Here is a 5,897-nt window from a genome sequence, read left to right as displayed (position 1 = left end):
CCAACTTGGTCTGGTTTAAGAGTGCCAAGTGGGTCCTGGAAACTGACACCCAGAACAGTGGCTTGTGAGTTTTGTTTCCCAGGGAGAAAGCCTGTAGAATGGTTCTGGGTCTTGCGGCCTTAAATTGCCAGGTGCCTCCTGGAATTCGGCGTCTTGCAGGATGCCTCCCAGACGCAAGGTGGCACCAGTGCCAACTTGGTCTGGTTTGAGAGTGCCAAGTGGGTCCTGAAAACTGACACCCAGAACAGTGGCTTGTGAGTTTTGTTTCCCAGGGAAAAAGCCTGTACAATGGTTTTGGGTCCTGCGGCCTTAAATTGCCGGGTGCCTCCTGGAATTCGGCCTCTCGCAGGATGCCTCCCAGACGCAAGGTGGCACCAGTGCCAACTTGGTCTGGTTTGAGAGTGCCAAGTGGGTCCTGCAAACTGACACCCAGAACAGTGGCTTGTGAGTTTTGTTTCCCAGGGAAAAAGCCTGTACAATGGTTCAGGGGCCTGAGGCCTTAAATTGCCGGGTGCCTCCTGGAATTCCGCCTCTCGCAGGATGCCTCCCAGACGCAAGGTGGCACCAGTGCCAACTTGGTCTGCTTTGAGAGTGCCAAGTGGGTCCTGAAAACTGACACCCATAACAGTGGCTTGTGAGTTTTGTTTCCCAGGGAAAAAGCCTGTACAATGGTTTAGGTAATGCCGCCTTTAATAGCCGGGTGCCACCTGGAGATCCGCCTCTCGCAGGATGCCTCTCAGACGCAAGGTGGCACCAGTGCCAACTTGGTGTGCTTTGAGAGTGTCAAGTGTGTCCTGCAAACTGACACCCAGAACAGTGGCTTGTGAGTTTTGTTTCCCAGGGAAAAAGCCTGTACAATGGTTCCGGGGCCTGAGGCCTTAAATTGCCGGGTGCCTCCTGGAATTCGGCCTCTCGCAGGGAGCCTCCCAGACGCAAAATGACACCATTTCCAACTTGGTCTGGTTTGAGAGTGCCAAGTGTGTCCTGCAAACTGACACCCAGAACAGTGGCTTGTGAGTTTTGTTTCCCAGGGAAAAAGCCTGTAAAATGGTTCAGGGTTCTGCGGCCTTACATTGCCGGGTGACTCCTGGAATTCCGCATCTCACCAGATGTTTCCCAGACACTAAGAGACAACAGTGCCAACTTGGTCTGGTTTAAGAGTGCCAAGTGGGTCCTGAAAACTGACACCCAGAACAGAGGCTTCTGAATTTTTTTTCCCAGGGAAAAAGCCTGTAGAATGGTTTTGGGTCCTGCGGCCTTAAATTGCCAGGTGCCTCCTGGAATTCCGCCTCTCGCAGGATGCCTCCCAGACGCAAGGTGGCACCAGTTCCAACTTGGTCTGGTTTAAGAGTGCCAAGTGGGTCCTGAAAACTGACACCCATAACAGTGGCTTGTGAGTTTTGTTTCCCAGGGAAAAAGCCTGTACAATGGTTCAGGGGCCTGAGGCCTTAAATTGCCGGGTGCCTCCTGGAATTCGGACTCTCGCAGGATGCCTCCCAGACACAAGGTGGCACCAGTTCCAACTTGGTCTGGTTTAAGAGTGCCAAGTGGGTCCTGAAAACTGACACCCAGAACAGTGGCTTGTGAGTTTTGTTTCCCAGGGAAAAAGCCTGTACAGTGGTTCAGAGTCCTGCGGCCTTAAATTGCCGGGTGCCTCCTGGAATTGCACATCTCGCAGGATGCCTCCCAGACGCATGGTGGCACCAGTGCCAACTTGGTCTGCTTGGAGAGTGTCAAGTGGGTCCTGAAAACTGACACCCAGAACAGTAGCTTGTGAGTTTTCTTTCCCAGGGAAAAAGCCTGTAAAATGGTTTAGGTTAATGCCGCCTTTAATAGCCGGGTGCCACCTGGAGATTCGCCTCTCGCAGGATGCCTCCCAGACGCAAGGTGGCACCAGTGCAAACTTGGTCTGCTTTGAGAGTGTCAAGTGGGTCCTGAAAACTGACACCCAGAACAGTGGCTTGTGAGTTTTGTTTCCCAGGGAAAAAGCCTGTACAATGGTTCAGGGGCCTGAGGTCTTAAATTGCCGGGTGCCTACTGGAGATCCGCCTCTCGCAGGATGCCTCCCAGACGCAAGGTGGCACCAGTGCCAACTTGGTCTGGTTTAAGAGTGCCAAGTGGGTCCTGAAAACTGACACCCAGAACAGTGGCTTGTGAGTTTTGTTTCCCAGGCAAAAAGCCTGTACAATGGTTCAGGGTCCTGCGGCCTTAAATTTCGGGGTGCCTCCTGGAATTCCGCATCACGCCAGATGTTTCCCAGACGCTAAGCAACACCAGCGCTAAATTGGTCTGGTTTAAGAGTGCCAAGTGGGTCCTGAAAACTGACACCCAGAACAGTGGCTTGTGAGTTTTGTTTCCCAGGGAAAAAGCCTGTAAAATGGTTTAGGTTAATGCTGCCTTTAATAGCCGGATGCCACCTGGAGATTCGCCTCTCGCAGGATGCCTCCCAGACGCAAGGTGGCACCAGTGCCAACTTGGTCTGGTTTTAGAGTGTCAAGTGGGTCCTGAAAACTGACACCCAGAACAGTGGCTTGTGAGTTTTGTTTCCCAGGGAAAAAGCCTGTACAATGGTTCCGGGGCCTGAGGCCTTAAATTGCCGGGTGCCTCCTGGAATTCGGACTCTCGCAGGGAGCCTCCCAGACGCAAAATGACACCATTTCCAACTTGGTCTGGTTTGAGAGTGCCAAGTGTGTCCTGCAAACTGACACCCAGAACAGTGGCTTGTGAGTTTTGTTTCCCAGGGAAAAAGCCTGTAAAATGGTTCAGGGTCCTGCGGCCTTAAATTGCCGGGTGACTCCTGGAATTCCGCATCACGCCAGATGTTTCCCAGATGCTAAGCAACACCAGCGCTAAATTGGTCTGGTTTAAGAGTGCCAAGTGTGTCCTGAAAACTGACACCCAGAACAGTGGCTTGTGAGTTTTGTTTCCCAGGGAAAAATCCTGTAAAATGGTTTAGGTTAATGCCGCCTTTAATAGCCGGATGCCACCTGGAGATTCGCCTCTCGCAGGATGCCTCCCAGACGCAAGGTGGCACCAGTGCCAACTTGGTCTGGTTTGAGAGTGTCAAGTGGGTCCTGAAAACTGACACCCAGAACAGTGGCTTGTGAGTTTTGTTTCCCAGGAAAAAGCCTGTACAATGGTTCAGGGGCCTGAGGCCTTAAATTGCTGGGTGCCTCCTGGAATTCGACCACTCGCAGGATGCCTCCCAGACGCAAGGTGGCACCAGTTCCAACTTGGTCTGGTTTAAGAGTGCCAAGTGGGTCCTGAAAACTGACACCCAGAACAGTGGCTTGTGAGTTTTGTTTCCCAGGGAAAAAGCCTGTACAATGGTTCAGGGGCCTGAGGCCTTAAATTGCCGGGTGCCTCCTGGAATTCCGCCTCTCGCAGGATGCCTCCCAGACGCAAGGTGGCACCAGTGCCAACTTGGTCTGGTTTAAGAGTGCCAAGTGGGTCCTGAAAACTGACACCCATAACAGTGGCTTGTGAGTTTTGTTTCCCAGGGAAAAAGCCTGTACAATGGTTTAGGTAATGCCGCCTTTAATAGCCGGGTGCCACCTGGAGATCCGCCTCTCGCAGGATGCCTCTCAGACGCAAGGTGGCACCATTTCCAACTTGGTCTGGTTTGAGAGTGCCAAGTGGGTCCTTCAAACTGACACCCAGAACAGTGGCTTGTGAGTTTTGTTTCCCAGGGAAAAAGCCTGTAAAATGGTTCAGGGTCCTGCGGCCTTACATTGCCGGGTGACTCCTGGAATTCCGCATCTCACCAGATGTTTCCCAGACGCTAAGAGACAACAGTGCCAACTTGGTCTGGTTTAAGAGTGCCAAGTGGGTCCTGGAAACTGACACCCAGAACAGTGGCTTGTGAGTTTTGTTTCCCAGGGAGAAAGCCTGTAGAATGGTTTTGGGTCCTGCGGCCTTAAATTGCCAGGTGCCTCCTGGAATTCGGCGTCTTGCAGGATGCCTCCCAGACGCAAGGTGGCACCAGTGCCAACTTGGTCTGGTTTGAGAGTGCCAAGTGGGTCCTGAAAACTGACACCCAGAACAGTGGCTTGTGAGTTTTGTTTCCCAGGGAAAAAGCCTGTACAATGGTTTTGGGTCCTGCGGCCTTAAATTGCCGGGTGCCTCCTGGAATTCGGCCTCTCGCAGGATGCCTCCCAGACGCAAGGTGGCACCAGTGCCAACTTGGTCTGGTTTGAGAGTGCCAAGTGGGTCCTGAAAACTGACACCCAGAACAGTGGCTTGTGAGTTTTGTTTCCCAGGGAAAAAGCCTGTACAATGGTTCAGGGGCCTGAGGCCTTAAATTGCCGGCTGCCTCCTGGAATTCCGCCTCTCGCAGGATGCCTCCCAGACGCAAGGTGGCACCAGTGCCAACTTGGTCTGGTTTAAGAGTGCCAAGTGGGTCCTGAAAACAGACACCCAGAACAGTGGCTTGTGAGTTTTGTTTCCCAGGGAAAAAGCCTGTACAATGGTTTAGGTAATGCCGCCTTTAATAGCCGGGTGCCACCTGGAGATCCGCCTCTCGCAGGATGCCTCTCAGACGCAAGGTGGCACCAGTGCCAACTTGGTGTGCTTTGAGAGTGTCAAGTGTGTCCTGCAAACTGACACCCAGAACAGTGGCTTGTGAGTTTTGTTTCCCAGGGAAAAAGCCTGTACAATGGTTCCGGGGCCTGAGGCCTTAAATTGCCGGGTGCCTCCTGGAATTGCGCCTCTCGCAGGGAGCCTCCCAGACGCAAAATGACACCATTTCCAACTTGGTCTGGTTTGAGAGTGCCAAGTGTGTCCTGCAAACTGACACCCAGAACAGTGGCTTGTGAGTTTTGTTTCCCAGGGAAAAAGCCTGTAAAATGGTTCAGGGTTCTGCGGCCTTACATTGCCGGGTGACTCCTGGAATTCCGCATCTCACCAGATGTTTCCCAGACGCTAAGAGACAACAGTGCCAACTTGGTCTGGTTTAAGAGTGCCAAGTGGGTCCTGAAAACTGACACCCAGAACAGAGGCTTCTGAATTTTTTTTCCCAGGGAAAAAGCCTGTAGAATGGTTTTGGGTCCTGCGGCCTTAAATTGCCAGGTGCCTCCTGGAATTCCGCCTCTCGCAGGATGCCTCCCAGACGCAAGGTGGCACCAGTTCCAACTTGGTCTGGTTTAAGAGTGCCAAGTGGGTCCTGAAAACTGACACCCATAACAGTGGCTTGTGAGTTTTGTTTCCCAGGGAAAAAGCCTGTACAATGGTTCAGGGGCCTGAGGCCTTAAATTGCCGGGTGCCTCCTGGAATTCGGACTCTCGCAGGATGCCTCCCAGACACAAGGTGGCACCAGTTCCAACTTGGTCTGGTTTAAGAGTGCCAAGTGGGTCCTGAAAACTGACACCCAGAACAGTGGCTTGTGAGTTTTGTTTCCCAGGGAAAAAGCCTGTACAGTGGTTCAGAGTCCTGCGGCTTAAATTGCCGGGTGCCTCCTGGAATTGCACATCTCGCAGGATGCCTCCCAGACGCATGGTGGCACCAGTGCCAACTTGGTCTGCTTGGAGAGTGTCAAGTGGGTCCTGAAAACTGACACCCAGAACAGTAGCTTGTGAGTTTTCTTTCCCAGGGAAAAAGCCTGTAAAATGGTTTAGGTTAATGCCGCCTTTAATAGCCGGGTGCCACCTGGAGATTCGCCTCTCGCAGGATGCCTCCCAGACGCAAGGTGGCACCAGTGCAAACTTGGTCTGCTTTGAGAGTGTCAAGTGGGTCCTGAAAACTGACACCCAGAACAGTGGCTTGTGAGTTTTGTTTCCCAGGGAAAAAGCCTGTACAATGGTTCAGGGGCCTGAGGTCTTAAATTGCCGGGTGCCTACTGGAGATCCGCCTCTCGCAGGATGCCTCCCAGACGCAAGGTGGCACCAGTGCCAACTTGGTCT

Source organism: Fringilla coelebs (assembly GCF_963513975.1).
Source record: "Fringilla coelebs genome assembly, chromosome: 22".
NCBI lineage: Eukaryota > Metazoa > Chordata > Aves > Passeriformes > Fringillidae > Fringilla > Fringilla coelebs.
This window is presented reverse-complemented; position numbering follows the sequence as displayed.